Below are 16,228 nucleotides of genomic sequence, written 5' to 3'. Positions count from 1 at the left end.
GGAGGATGAATGAAGGCTGAGCCTCAGCCTCTGGGTCCTGCCCAGTACCTACCAGTCGGTACTCCTCAAAAAGAGACTAGAGAAGCATAAGGCCAATCCTCAGGCCAGTGCAGGTATTCTGGAAAGAACGAGGGCCAGAGCAGCCTTGGAGTTTTGTGGCAGGTTCTGAGAGAAGTCCAGAGTAGTGTATGCCTGTCCTCCCAGCAGCTCACCTAATGGCTAACTGTGGATTTGTAATAGCTGATAGTTGCTGTAAGTGCCCTGTCTAAACTGAATTGTAGAAATTAAGGAATAAGGCGTATAAGAAATTTTATCAGGTCAGCAGTCAAAATGATCGGATGGAAACATTTTCAAAACTACTTTGCATAGAACCTTGCCAAAAGAAGGGGGTTGGGATGGATGGAAAACATGATGATTGAATCTTTATGGGTAAAAATATGAGCTAACATAAATATTTAATACCTAATACCCAAGTTATTGCTCACCTGGACTGTATTCAAAAGTAAAATCATAGTAAAATACCAGAAACTTTAGCAGGGCCTCAGACACAATTCTCACACTAGTAGCTTAAGAAGTTTTAGTTTGTGAATATTAATTTCTCCCTTAAGTCTATGTATCTTGCATCCAACAGGGCACTTCTTTGCCCACTTCCTATCATTTGCGTTTACCTGGTCTCCTCCCAGAGGAGGCGGCTCACCTGTACAGCTTATTAGAATATGCCTGGATGATGGCTGTGCCTCATGGCTAAAACACCAGGATCTCTCTGTAGGGAAGGGGCCCCCCGGGGTGTTCAGCTTCTGCTGCCCACCTGCAAAAGTGTGACCGCATCACTGTGCGTTGGGGTCTTGATTTAATAGGGTGTTTATTTACTAACTAACCTAATGTCTGTCTGTCTGTCTGTATTTTAAGTAAGATTTCCTGATGTCATTAGGCACTAAAAATGTTTAAAAATGTATTTTACTAATCATTGTCAGAAATGTGCTATTAGCACATGTAGAGGAGTTTGTGAATACAGGGAAAGGATTTAGCACTTTGAGAGTTTTTCTGGCAAGATTTTCTGAAAGGCAGGCCAAGAGGATGGTTAGGGCATCTGCAAAACAGCTATTTTGAGAACAAAATTCCAAATATTTTATTTGTTAATTGGTAACTCAGAAAACAAACCAAAACAAAACAATAAAGAAGTCATCATGACTTCTTAATCTAAGCTTAGTGACAGTGGGGATAGACCACAGGGAAAGATGGGAAACCCGGATTCCCCCCAACTCCATACTTTAAGATATACTCTGTGGAGTGAATTGTGGCTGGGTTCCTCGAGTGGGTTTGTCAGTTGTGGAGTACAGATACAGCTTTATCATCTTTCTGTTGTTGGTCTAGTGTAGATCATTCATCCTTCTGTCCCTAGTGCCTCACCCAGCATCTGGTTCAGGGTGAGTCCTTAATAACTGTGGTCTATGTCAAACTCTGCCCTGGCTGGCTTGCCCACGGCTCACTTAAGTGGAATACAGCCTGGATCCCAACTGTAGTTTAGTTTCGTTTGTTCAGAGCAAAATAAACTTTCTTGAGACTTTTTCAGCCTAACCATGGTAAACAATCACTAACGCTGGCAGAAGACGAGGCCACCTTAGCCTCTGTATAAAGGTGGTTCAGGCCCGCTAGCCGCGATGCCGGCTACGTCTGCAGTGCTCAGTAGGTGGCGCTCGTGCTCTCTTTGTGCCGGAGCCGGTGGCAGCCAGCGCGGAGGCCGTGGGTTTGGTCCAGATGGTCAACTCAAAGCAGCTCCTTGGGCAAGCAGCTGCACAAACCCATGATCGGCGCGGTGGCAGCCGCTTCTGACTGTCCCTGCTCGCAGGCTGGTTCATAGTAAAGGTCTTTGGAATCTGTGAGGCTGGAGACAAGAAGCGAAGCCACTGCCTAAAATAAGCAGGAGTCTGCTCTCTGGTTCCCTGTAGAAGGGTCCGGGAGCAGCTTGGAGGCTGAGACCAGGCTACAGGGAGGCTCTTCCCTCCTGTAACTCTGTTCTGGAAAATCTCATCAATGTGGCCAACTCTCTAAAGCCCTGTCTTGGAACCATATTAGTGAAAATCAAGAACATCTTGAACCAGTGACAGAATTATATTTTTTATACCTATGTGCTGGCTTCTGGTCCATCCTAATTTCTAACATTCTGTCTTATTGCTAATATAAGAACATTAGCCCTCCTCAGACAGTGCCTCCCGCTGTTTGGGGTATAGAAAATGTGGTCACCATAATTACCCTCCATTTTCTGACAGCTGAGTCTCAAGCAATGTTACGGACTGAATGTTTGTGTTCCCCCCAAGTTCCTTTGTTGAAATCCTAATCCCCAATGTGATGGTATTTAGAGGTGGGGCCCTTGAGAGGTGATTAGGTCATAAGGGTGGAGCCCTCATGAATGGGATTAATGCCCTTGGAAAAGAGGCTCCAGAGAGCTTTCTCACCCCTTCCACCAGGTGAGGACACAGTGAGAAGATGGACATCTATCAACCAGGAAGCAGGCTCTCACCAGACACTGAATCTGGTGGCACCTTGATCTTGGGCTTCCCAGCCTCCAGAACTGTGAGAAATAAATTTATATTGTTTCTAAGCCACTCAATCTAAGGTATTTTGCTATAGTTGCCTGAATGAACTAAGACAACTGTATTCTATGTCAAACTCTGCAGTTGCTGGCTTGCCCCCTCTTCCTATCTAATTCAAACTTAAACTCTTATACAACTTGATGGGAAACCATGAGCCACTGGGATTTGGTTTTTGCTGGTCTCAGTTTATGGGATGAATACCTGCCATGCTAGCAAATCCTCGTCCACCTTGAAGAGAGAGGCAGTAGCTGTCTTTTAAAAATTTGAATGGATACAAAGCAACTTCTCAGAGAGATGAATCCACTTGTGGATCATCTCCTTTGTGTCTGACAAATGCCTGGCAAATATGCTGCCACCACTTCTCTCTAGGGTAGACATTATTAATTTATCATGGCACACTTTCCTGCTGGACCAGTTGTGGCCTCAGATGCTTTGGCACGTGGGAAAAAACTTGTCTGGTTTCAACTATGGTTGATCTTTAATATTTTCATTATATTAGATAATAATAAAAGTCAAAATATTAGCAGAAACAAAATAACAGATCCCTTAGAGTTGGTTCTTTAAAGAAACAGAAACTCTAAGGAAAGCCATAGGGAATCATTTAATTTTAGAGCTCAAAGGAAGTGTGATGAATTTCCAGAATCTCAAGATGATGAAGTTGATGCTCAGAAGACAAGCTGGGTGAGAATTCTGCTTCTGGTGAGGGTGGAATCACTTGTTGCAGGGTAACCTTCCCTCCAAGAACAACTAGCAAAGATGGAGAAAATGCATAGATTACCTGTGTGAAGGCACTGGAGTGCTACTCAGACAGCAAAAATTTGAAGGGACAAGGTCCTTAAGAAAAAGAAAAAAAAGAAATGAAGTGACATTCGGACTGGTTTTCTCCCTCAAGGCACTTGCAAATATCCAAGCTGTGGCTGAGAGGCAGAGAAGCTAAGCTACGCTTCCAATAGTTTTATGGGTCATGAAGAGCAAAAATTGGTGTTTAGGGTCAGCCAGTGATCTAGGGTCTTGGCACCGCTCAGGTTTTAGGTTGGGACCCTCAAATTACTATACCATAGGACACAGAAGACTCTTTAAAAAGTCAGAAGCCCAACTTCAAATCACTTCAATTTTTGATTGGGTAAGATAATCTGCTCCAAGTTAACTGCCTGTTGAAAGCAAAAATAAACTCCCTTCAGGAAGATAACACAATCTAGAGCTTTAAATTATCTCAAAAATTTTTAATAGAAAATGCCCTGCATTCAGACAAAAATTATCTAGTATACCTCAAGGGAAAATTACTGAAAACTGAGTGGGGAAACACTCAAGAGATTTGAATATTGCAATTATCAGGCATGGAAGTTAAAATAATTGTGATTAGTATGTTCAAGAATTGAAATGATGAGATAGAAATTGCACTGGAAACTATAAGAAATCAGATGGAATATCTAAACTTGAAAATTAATATCTAAAATTAAGATTTCAATGGATTCATTTCACAATGGCTTAGATATAGTTGAAGAGAGAGAACATAAACTGAAAGATGAATCAGGGGAAGGCAGAAAAGGATTAGATGGAGTTAAACTGGACTAAGGCCCTGCTTTGGCCAGAAGGTGGTAAATTTAATACTATTTATTAGACTTTAATAGTCAGAGATGAATGCTGAAATCTCTACGGTAACCACTAAATACATAATGCAATATTGTATAATTAAAAATAGCCAGGTAAAGAGGGAGAAATGGGATAATAAAAATAAGAAAAATTCATAGTCTAAAGGAAGACACAAGAAGAAAGGGAAAAAAGAAACATAAAGCAGAAGGAATGCATTTAAAACAAATAGCAAGATGGTGAGTTTGATTTTATATATATCACTTATTGTATGTAAATAAATAAAAATTCTAATTAAAAGAGAAAAAAAGTCAGAATGAATAAAACAAAATAAACAAACAAAAAAACAAATCAAAACAAAACCCATCTCTATGTTGTACACAAGTGCATGTTGCAAAGTATAAGAATCCAGGAAACTTGAAAGTAAAAGGATGGAAAATGACATAGCATGTAAATATTAACCAAAAGAAGCTCATTTACCTGTACTTATATCAGATAAAGTAGACTTTAAGGCAACAAGTGTTAATAAAGATAAAAAGGGACATTTCATAATAATAAAATGGTCATTCCAACATAAGAATATCACAGTTGTAAATTTATATACACCTGGTGATGTATAAGGTAATGCTTGGTAGAACAAAATGGAGAAGTATGAAAGTCTGCAATTATAGTAGGAGATTTTAATATACCTCTCTCAGTAACTGATAGAACCAGTGACCAAAAATCAATCAATCAGTCAACCAAGATAAAGAAGATTTGAACAACATGATTAACAAAATTGACCAAACTGGGACTTCCCTGGTGGCACAGTGGTTAAGAATCCACCTGCCAATGCAGGGGACATGGGTTCAAACCTTGGTCTGGGAAGATCCCATATGCCATAGAGCAACTAAGCCTGTGTGCCACAACTACTGAGCCTGTGCTCTACAGCCCGCAAGCCACAACTACTGAGCCCGCGTGCCACAACTACTGAAGCCTGCACGCCTAGAGCCCATGCTCCCCAACAAGAGAAGCCACCGCAATGAGAAGCCTGCGCACTGCAATGAAGAGTAGTCCCTGCTCGCCACAACTAGAGAAAGCCTGTGTGCAGCAATGAAGACCCAATGCAGCCAAAAATAAATAAATAAATTAATTAATAAAAAGAAAATTGACCAAACTGTTGTATACCGAATATATAGAACATTGCACTCAACAACTACACACAGAACATTTACCAAAATTGACCTATGCTGAGCTATAAAGAATTTCAACAAATTTCAAATGAATTAAATCCTACAGAATGTGGTTTATGACCATAACAGTATTAAACTATTAATTAAAAGCTTAAAAAAAGATAGACAATTTTCTGTTTAGAAATGAATCAATATACCTTTAAACATATGTCAAAGAAAAACTAGTGAAAATTAGAAAATATGTTGAATGATAATATAATAGATCAAAACTTGTGGAATGCAGTCAAAGATATTCTTAAGTAATCTTTAATTCATATGTTAGAAAAGAAGAAAGGAAGAAAATAATCTAAACATCTATCTCAAGAAGTTAGAAAAAGAACAGCAAATGAAACATCAAGAAATTAACACAAATTAATGAAACAAAACAAAGTGTGCAATTAAAAAAGATAAAATAGATGAAACCAAAAGCCAATAGTTGGTTCTGTGAACAATATAATTGGTAACCCTCTTATAAGACTTATAAAAGACATAGGGAGAAGGCATAAATTACCACTATCACAAGTGAAAAATACTACAGATATTACAAAATTTTTTAAAAATTTAAGAGGATATCATGAATAATTTGTGCCAATAAATTTGAATATTTAGGTGCAATGGATTAATTTCTTGAAAATATGGCATTCAGTAACTGATAGAAACAATGGGAAAATTTATTAAAGAAAATTAAATCCATAATTTAAATCCTTTTCCCAAAAAACTCCAGACCCAGATAACTTAACCCAAGAATTCTAATACTTGAAGAAAGAAGAACACTTAACATACACAAACTCTCCCTAAGAATAGACAAATAAGGAGCACTTCCCAACTCATGATGACAAGGACATTATAAGAAGAGAAAGTTAAAGCAATCTCTCTCATGAACATAGATGCAAACATCCTAAACAAAACATTAGCAAACCAAATCTACTAATGTAAAAAGGATATTACTTCAAGAGAGAGTTCAATTTATTCCAAAAATGTAAATTTAGCCTAACATTTGAAAATCAATCACTGTAATCTATCACATTAACAGAAGAAAACAAGAAAAATCATGATTGTCTGAACAGATACAGAAAGAACATTTTATAAAATTCATATCTATTTAAAATAAATATTCATAGCAAACTTGAAATAGAAGGGATCATACTTAATCTGATAGAAAATGTCTACAGAAGTCATAAGAGCAAACATCCTATTTAATAGTGAAATATTATGTGTTCCCTTGAGATCAGAAACTAAAGAAAGAAGACTGCCATCACCAGCCATATTCAAATTCTATCAGAGGTCCTTACCAATACAATAACTTAAGAAAAATGAGTAAAAGGTATAATGAGTGGAAAGTGAGAAATAAATGACATTATTTGTAGATAACATTATTGTGTGCTCAGAAAATCCAAAAGCATCTAAAAATGGCCTATTAGAATTAGCTAATGAATTTGATAAGTTGCTAGCTGCAAGGTCAATATGTAAAAAAAAATTATATTTCTATGTAAAATCAACAAACAATTAGAAAGTAAAACTTGGCTATGTCGTTTTCAATATCATCACAAAACACCAAACACCTAGAATTAAACCTAATGAAAAATGAGCAAAAACACCCCCAAAATGATAAATTGTTATTGGAAAATATTTAAAGAAAACTGAAATAAATGGAGGTACTTACCACATTCATGGACTGGAAAACTCAATATTGTAAAAATATAAATTCTCCCCAAATTGATTTATAGATTAAATCCAATCCCTATGAAAAATCCCTGTGTGTGTATATATGTGTGTGTGTAAATTGATAAGCTGATTCTAAATTACACATGGAAATAAAAAGGCTAAGAATAGCCAATACTACCTTGAAGAACAACAAAGTAGGAAGACGTAGATTATCAGCTATAAATACTTATTATAAAGCTACAGTAATTAAAACAATGTGGTGTTCGTGCCAGCATGAACAAATCAATCAGTGGAACAGAAGTCTAGAAAAAGACCCACCCACATATGGACTTTCAATTTATGACTAAGATAGCACTAAAGCAATGGAGAAAAATGTTTTGCTTAAATAAGTGGTGCTTGATGAATGGCCTATCTATGCAGAAAAAAATTGATCTGACCCCCTATGTCAGTATTTATTCAAAAATTCATTCTGGGTAGACTGGTAATTCTGGTAAACACCAGAGCTTCTGTAAGATAATATGAGAGAACATCTTCATTATTTTGGGGTTGACAAAGATTTCTTAAAGAAGACACACATGTATTTGTCAAAAGGTAAAATATTGATAAATTGAACAACATTAAAATCGAGAAATTCTGTTTATCAAAATATATCATTAAAAGAATAAAAATTCACAGAGCCACAGAATAGGAGAATTGGTTTGCAATTACAGTTATTAATAAAGCATTTCTTTCCAGAAATATGAGAAAGGTACAAATGAAAAAGAAAAAGACAGATGACCCAATAGGAAAAAAAGGGAAAAAAATCATGCATGTCAAAAAAAGAGGATATCCATCCACTTGGCCAGTAACTATAAGAAAAATGTTCAACCTCATTAGTCATCCAGGAAAGGCAAATTAAAATGACAATCAGATACTGTTACACACACCCAAATGGCTAAAATTAAACTGCCTGATGGTACCAAGAGGAGGGCATGGAGCAACGGCAGCTCTCATACACTGGTTGTTGAAATAATTGGTACAATCTCTTTGGAAAACGATTTGGTAGTGTCTCCTATAGCTGAAGAGGCACATGCCTTATAACCCAACAATTCCTCTCCTAAGTATATAGTTAGGAAATGTCACAGCAAAGTTATTTGTAGCAGCCAATAATTGGAAACAATTTACATGTCAGCCAGCATTAGAATGGATAAATAAATTGTGGAATAGTCATATAATAGATTACTGTATGACAATGAAAATGAATGAACTACTCCTACAATCATGGATGTGTAACATGGATGAATCTCACATGTGTAGTTTCGAACAGAAGACAGACACAGAAGAATACTTTTATAAAGTAAAAAACCCAAACAACAACAACAACAGCATACATACACATATATACACACAGAAGTAAAACAAATCCCTGTTGCTGTACATCAGGAAGGTTGCTCCCTCTGGAGGTGTGGAGGTGAGGGAACTTCTAGGACGCTCGGCTACGTTTTATTTCTTGACCTGGGTGGTAGGTTACACGAAAGAATTCTCGTACTAATTCAGTATTTTTGCAATAAATAGATTTTAAAGATATGTTGAGAAATTAAAGAGAAAAATAAGATTTTTAAAACATCTTGATGTAAGTTCAATGATTATCATTGTAAACTCTTCTTTTTGGTGTGCCGCACTTCAATTATTTCAGCTTTCTCCTCATCCTTCTTTCCCAGGGCTCTCTGAATGCAGATGGGCAGCAACCTGACTCACACCCTCTTAAACAAAAAGGGAAACGTTTGATCTGTGAAGGCCAACTGGATTCAGGGGCTCGAATATGGTTATCAGGATTATGTCCGTTCTCTCATCTTGCAACTCCACTCCCTTCCTCTTGACACTATTCTGCACAAAGACTCTCTTCACGTGGTAGACAGAATTCCAGCAGAAAGAACCAAGAGGTAGATTCCACTGGGCCCTTCTGGGTAAACTTAGGCACACTGAATTCAAGGGGCTTCAGTGCCCACAAACCCCAAGATAACATAAGAGTAAAAACAGTGTGGTTGCCATGAAGCAAATGCAACTTCATGACATGTCAAATAGCCTCCCGCCCCTCCTTACAGCACATTGAACCCCCTCCTCTGTGGAAATCCTGGAGCTGTTGCTGTCTGTGAACTAAATACCATATGGAGTGTGATACTGCTTCAGGCTGCCCCGGAGGCTAGGATGGGTGAGGGCGCTAAGGGTCTGTGATTGATGGCCGCACCTAGACTCTGTGTATCCAGGACACAGTGCTTCCTCCAAAGAAAGGATGTGGGCAGGCAAGAGCCATGTGTCTGCTCTTTGCTAAATAATTTTTACTTTTGCACATTAGAAAAAGTGTAACGCACACTGCCAAAATGCCCAAATGGACACGAAAAAGACAGACACCCAATACTGTACCCACAGGTTATGACTATTGGTTTGCTTCATCCTTGCTAATATTTGATATTATCAATATTGAAATTTTTGTCAGTCTAATGAGCAAAAGTGATAGCATCTCATTGTTTTACTTTTTATTGGCCTGATGTGTTTCGGTCGTTTGCATTTCTTCTTCTATGAACTGCCCATCCTATTCCACGCCGGTGGGGTACAAATGGGGGATGGGGCACACAGCAAGAGTGATCATCTCTGCCAGGGAGGGCAATTTTACCACTGATGCTATTCAGGATTGCTGTGCATGATGATGATAAAAAGAAGACTGGCCTGTAGTTGGTTTTATTACCATTTTAAAATTCTCTATAGACAATGCCCCCTCTCCCTCATCGCTGATGCCTGGGTGGGGGGCTCCTACTGTCTCTCCCATGTTCTTCTGAGTTGTTTGTCTTATTGCCTTGTATGATTTCTGTTTGTATTTTGTTTTCTTTTCTTTCTTTTTTTTCTGTTTGTAGTTTGGACATTAATGCTTTGTTGTATTTATTGTGACTATCTTCTCCCATTCTGTTCTTGTCTTTTAATTTTATTTATGGTTAGTTGTTTTGTTCCCTTTAACTTTTGAAGATCATCAGTTAACTTGTATGGCAGGCAATTAATTTGTTATAAAAACTCTCACTCTCCTTCCTTCGGGCGTTGCTTTAAATTACTCCCAGACTGAATTGGAGGACTTCTGGATCCGTTTTCTAATGGCTGGCAAGGGAGCAGCCAGATGGTCTAGCTATGACAGCATAGCTCGTCCATACTAGATATTTTGGGGAGATGAATTGTGTCAGAGCAAAAAATCTCTCTGCACAAAGGATGAGTCATGGGCATGACTGACTGGTGGCTAGCATCTGCAATCAGCTCTGGTTTGCTACCCTCTGACTCACTGATTAAAGCATAAATAGATTGGGCACGATCTTGGCTTTTAGTTCAGAGAAACATTCTTGATATTCAGGGGGTTGGTAGAGGAGATTATAACTCTGCCTCCAAGGATGCCGCCTTTGTTAGAAACAGTGACCATGTGAGAAATTGCTTTTGCATGTAGAAAGACAAGAATAAAGTTAGCCTTTCTGCTGCCACTGCCTATGTTCCTTGCTCAAGCTATGGCTGGTCTTTGTGAATTTCCCCAGACATACCCATAGCCTTGCCTGAGGATGGGACTTGTGAGTCAGTGGTGGCCGTCACCTTGGGCTGGTGGTGTATGCAAGCAAAAAAAGGATTAGCTGTGCAAACAGAAGTCTGCAACAAGACATGATCCTATGAAGAACAAGCTAGCCACATGCCTCAAACCTCATCTATAGTATTTCAGCTTTTCAGTTCCCAGCCTCATCGCGCACACACCATTAACTTGCACACGCCAGAAACTTGCACACAGCCACACACTTATGTAGGCTCATGTCAACCTATTATGCAGAAGTATAGTCACATACAATTATAAACATTCACACAGAACTACATTCATACCACACACCTGCACAAAACTACACACATACACTGATACATGTTGCACATGCATCCTCATACATGCCCTCACATACAGGTACGCACTCACACACATTATACATTCACACACAAATAACCACACACACATTTCATACAACCTTCCTTCTCTACCAGGAACACACACTTTCTCACCTGGAGATCTGGGTAGCATTTGTAAGAAAAACGCTCCTAGAAGTTTCCTTCCTGCTGTTTGGCTGCTGAAATTTGTGGGACAAGTAGTGGGAGGGACACTCAGGCCTGAGTCAGAGTCAAGGTGTGGGTGGTCCTGAAACCCTTGGTATAGCCTTGTAGCCACTGACATCCCAGGGGCGACCACAGAACCTCACACGTAGAAAGACTTCAATATTTATTGAGAAAAATCAAAGAATTTGTGATTTACCCCTTAACCTTTTCTTTGTCAAATTTTAAAATTAAAAACAACTTTTTATTAGAGTAATTTCTTGTCTCTTTCCCCTTGCCTAACTTCTAACAGACATGCCCAAGGTGATATGCAGATCTCTTATACTAAAACCCTCTCTGGAGAGTAGAAAACCCACATAACTTCCTAAGTCTTTTGAGAATTTAATCAGAGCTGTCAGAACCTTAGAGCTCATCTAATCCAAGGCTGTCATTTTATAGATGAGTGAACTGAGGCCCAGAGATATTGAGTGATTTCTCCAAAGTCACCCTGATGGTTGGTAGCAGAACAGGGACAAGGGACTCAACAGCCTGATTCCTGGACCATTGCTATCCTACACTTTTCACCTTGGACTTGACTGATTTTATTCCAGGGAATAACTTCTTCTTCTTTTTTTTTTTTTTAAATTTATTTATTTATTTATGGCTGCATCAGGTCTTCGTTGCGGTGCGTGGGCTTCTCATGGCGGTGGCTTCTCTTGTTGCGGAGCATGGGCTCTAGGCACGTGGGCTTCAGTAGTTGTGGCACATGGACTCAGTAGTTGTGGCTCGCGGGCTCCAGAGCGCAGGCTCAGCAGTCGTGGCACAGGGGCTTAGCTGCTCCGCAGCCTGTGGTATCTTCCCGGACCAGGGCTCGAACCCGTGTCCCCTGCATTGGCAGGCGGATTCTTAACCACTGCGCCACCAGGGAAGTCCAGGGAATAACTTCTTGATAAGACTATTAAGAAAATAAGTCTTACATATAATATACACTATATTACAATAGTCTATGAGGAATTATACTGGTTTGGGTAGAGCATTAGCTGTATTCTAATAAATCTTGCCTATACTATCACACTGCTAGTCCTCCAATCTAACATAAGTTTAACCTTGTGACTTTAGATGTGATGAAAGCATCCCTGTTGTACTATTTCTATAAATTTCAACTCTGCCTTTCTTAGTATATGGGATCCCTGAATATTCCATCGTTGGTTGCATCTGTCTGGTAGTTATTAGAGCAATCTCAGGTCACAACAGTTTTTAGCCTTGCCCTACTTAATAGATATGCTATAGCTAGTGATGGTGACCATCATTTCATTAGAGCAACAAAGCCACTAACTGTCTCATTAACTTTAAAGAGATTAGATTTGTTTTAGATCATTGACCTTTATTTAGCCAATGTAATGATTTATGGTATTATCATATGTTTCCTGTCACTTCGTAAACCGGAGTTCGACTTTTTTTTTGTTTTGTTATTTAAGGCATTTGTATTTCTCTAGAGTTGGTTTTTGATATTTCTATAATTTTTTGAGCTGTGTTAAGTTTAGACGTCTTACTCTAGCCCATGTCCAGTAGGTTTACTTGGAAATCTGTATATGTGCGGTGGAACGTTTAAGTGCATTGCATGGCATAACTTTTTCAAACAACATATAAGTGTGCCGTGTATTTGTATTTGCACAGTCATGCTTATTCTAAAAATAGTATAATATGCTTCCATGTAAGCATATAAAATTTGAATACACAGTGTGAACGCACAAAGCTGGCAGGTATTAACAGCTATTACTCTCACTTGAACTACTGCACCCTCCCCCAAAGACAAACTAACACAACGTTAAATTAAAAAGATAGGTAATTTAAAATACACTATGATAAGATTTCCCTGGTGGCGCAGTGGTTAAGAGTCCGCCTGCCAGTGCAGGGGACAAGGGTTCAAGCCCCGGTCCAGGAAGAGCCCACATGCCACGGAGCAACTAAGCCTGTGTGCCACAACTACTGAGCTGGCGCACCACAACTACTAAAACCCTCGTGCCTAGAGCCTGTGCTCCACAACAAGAGAAGCCACTGCAATAAGAAGCCCGCGCACCGCAACAAAGAGTAGCCCCCGCTCGCCGCAACTAGAGAAAGCCCGCACGCAGCAACAAACACCCAACGCAGCCAAAAATAACTAAATAAATAAATAAAATAAATTTATAATAAAATAAAATACACTGTTATATAGTGAATGCTGACAGTGGCTGTTAGGGTAATAGAGTATTGGGTAAATCTTCTCTTTTCTCTATTTTCTAAATGTTCTATAATTTTATTATTTTAATACTAAAAAGACCACATTTATTATTTTAAAAGAAAGGCAAACAAGAAGAAAGACAATAAAACAACAGCACTGAGAAACATGTTTGTAAAAAATTCCCCAAGTTGACATTATGGTGTGGAGGTGTGTGAGTGTCATTATGGTTCTTGCCCTTTATTATAATCCTGCTTTCACAAAAGGGACCACCAATTGATGTGCCACTTCCTTTATTGCTCTTAATAGTCTTAAAGTTTTATCTTTTTATTTTTTCTTTTATATAATAGCTCTCTCTCCTTCTTTTTTCCCCTCTCTTAACATATGTCTTCTTGCTTTGCTTGTTATGGTGGTTTTGTGTTATTTGTTATGTCATCCATTGACTGTCAGTTCTGAAATAATAAATCTGACACCTAGGTATGTTTTAATTATGATATGAGGTAATTGAACATTATGATATGCCACTTTTAAAAATTCAAAGTTAAAATATAAAATATAGCCAATATTTTATAGTAACTGTAAATGGAAAGTAACCTTTAAAAACTGTATAAAAAATTTAAAAAGTGGATTTAACTTAAAAATTAATCGGGGGTTAAAAAAAGAGTAAAAAGAATTTTAAATATAATAAACAGTTCATTCATTCATTCAAAAATGTTTGCATATATTGCAAATAAATAAATTAATTAAATGGGATCAACGTCGGTGTTAATAGAAAGTCTGAGGCTCTGATATCCAGCAGGAAGGACTTGCGTTCAGATTTTGCCAAGGTTGATTGTCCTGCTGAAGTGATTTATCTTGTTTCTTATCTCCTGATAGAGTGAAACAGCTTCTGTGAATAGTTTTTCTGCCATGGATCAATGAATTTGTAGGTTTCTTTTGCTAGTTAAATGTTTCTGTCAAATATCCTTATTCATGAAGAAAATGATTCCTTTTTATACTTTGTCCTTGTCAGGAAAAATGATAGTAGGTATCCTTTGAAAATACAGGTGTAAAGACTCACCTATAGGAACAGAATTAAATCCAAGTCAAATTTTATACATGTGTGTTGTGTGCATGTGTGTGTGTACATTCACACACATATGCATCAGTAACTAGCATTTGTGGAAATTCTATCAGGGGATACCACCAAGGAGACTCAACTTCAGGTATTGAGGATACAACTGAACAGTGTTGAGGAAAACCTTTATTGCTATCACTTATGAATGTTTCTATTCTCACGGAATGCTCTCATGGTTGATCCAATGATAACGTTAATTTTCAGGTTCAGAAACGGAAATTAGTTAAGCCTTGTGAAAATTTAACCTATATACTCTACTTGCCTACTTACTTCCTAAATCCTACTTGCCAGTTTATGATGGGAACAAATTTTAGAGACCAGAGTTATCATTTTTATTTCATATCTTCTTTTAGTGAATCCTTTACATTTTAATTACTTTCACTTTTTCTAAATACTGGATTTAACTACTGGTTAGAGCAGGGGCTAAGGAAATTTTCCTGAAATGATCTGTCTCCTCGCTATCTCTTAGTCTTATTGAAAAGCAGCTTCAGTTTTGCAACAAACACATAATACTTTCATTATTTAAAAAAAAAAGAGCTATTTTAAAAATGTGTATCTCCACCATATGAAAAAGGCAAGGTTTAATTTTTTTTTCATTCTAGCTAAGCAACCCTCTTCTCCAAGCATGCTAGGAAATGCTGCGTTCAAGAAGCCCCTCCCGGATCAAGATGGGTTGGGGAGAGGGAATAAGCAAAAGGCAGAACAGTGGGCCTCTTCCGGTCTTGTTAGAGAAAAGTCTTGAAGCAGGTAGAGAAAGGAAAATAAGCTGACACCTTCTACACTCCCTCCCTTACTCCTCAGAATATTTCTGAGAGGGCACATGCCAGAGAAGTTTGTGGAAACATGGTCTCACGGGAGACTGGAACTGAAGTGTGATAGGTCTGCAGCAGCAGATGGCCAGGCTGAGGAGGCTGGGTTCTGCTCCCTCATTAGGCCTGGGCCGTCACATTCTCTCTCTCTCTCTCCCTTCCTCCTTCCCTCTTTTCTCTCACCGACAGCACGCGTGCGCACACACCCACACCAAGATTTTCAAAGTGTTCATTCCATGTACATTCTACTCATAGACCAAAAATTCAACCAAGAGAATATAACCACAATCTTTGTTAGGTATTGTTGAAACATGGAAGTAACATAAGTAAAAATAAATATAAGTGAAAAATATTAAAATAAAACCACTACTGGAGCATTTGGGAAGAGAAGTGCCTTTTTAATAAATACATAAATTACAGTTATTTAATTTGGAAAACACCAATAACTTCAGTGTTTCTGGAAAGTAGACTTGGCATCTATAGAAATAGTTATATGACCTTGATAAAGAACAGAATTCATTACTCTTTTGGGTCTTATGAGTTATTGTTATAATTAGTAAGGCCAAAGGACTATAATAAAAACGTTCTTTGAATATTAAAATAATTCTCCCAAAGCCTATATTAAGGCTTGCAAATTTCAGGCAAGTTATTGTATCTGAAAATCTGCCCAAGATATACACCATAGTGAGTAATGTGTTGCTATGAAAGCTTTTGGATTAAAAAAAAAATGAACTTTGGGTATTAGAATATTTGATTTACTGGATTTTGGCTCCTCTCCTGCCTGTTTCTCTTGCTAAACATTCAGAGTGAGACTTTTCTATGATTATCTAATATTACCCCATTCTTGGAAGTTCAGCCTCTGTAAATAATGGGAAAGGAGACCCTCCTGGATTGTTGTAGTGCATATTTGGCTCTGAATTAAATGAATGTTTAAATAGCTAAGA

The 16,228-nt window shown here is 38.1% G+C and overlaps 1 protein-coding gene across 5 annotated transcripts in view; it reads left to right on the top strand.

Annotated features, from left to right (window-relative positions):
- The window catches only part of HECA (hdc homolog, cell cycle regulator), a 175,516-nt gene that overhangs the window by 60,667 nt on the left and 98,621 nt on the right, over positions 1-16,228 (top strand). For 4 of the 5 annotated variants that reach the window (XR_014248495.1, XR_014248496.1, XR_014248497.1 and 1 more), the window contains exons 4-5: positions 2,469-2,574; positions 8,761-8,982. The gene's annotated coding sequence lies outside the window, so the exon portion shown is untranslated. Of the gene's footprint in view, positions 1-2,468; positions 5,903-8,760; positions 8,983-16,228 lie in introns of those variants that run through there. The other variant, XR_014248499.1, reaches the window with a different exon arrangement.

This window comes from Balaenoptera borealis (assembly GCF_965194805.1).
Source record: "Balaenoptera borealis genome assembly, chromosome: 9".
Classification (NCBI taxonomy): Eukaryota; Metazoa; Chordata; class Mammalia; order Artiodactyla; family Balaenopteridae; genus Balaenoptera; species Balaenoptera borealis.
Note: the sequence above shows the minus strand (reverse complement) of the source record. Positions and strands in the feature narration are given on the sequence as shown.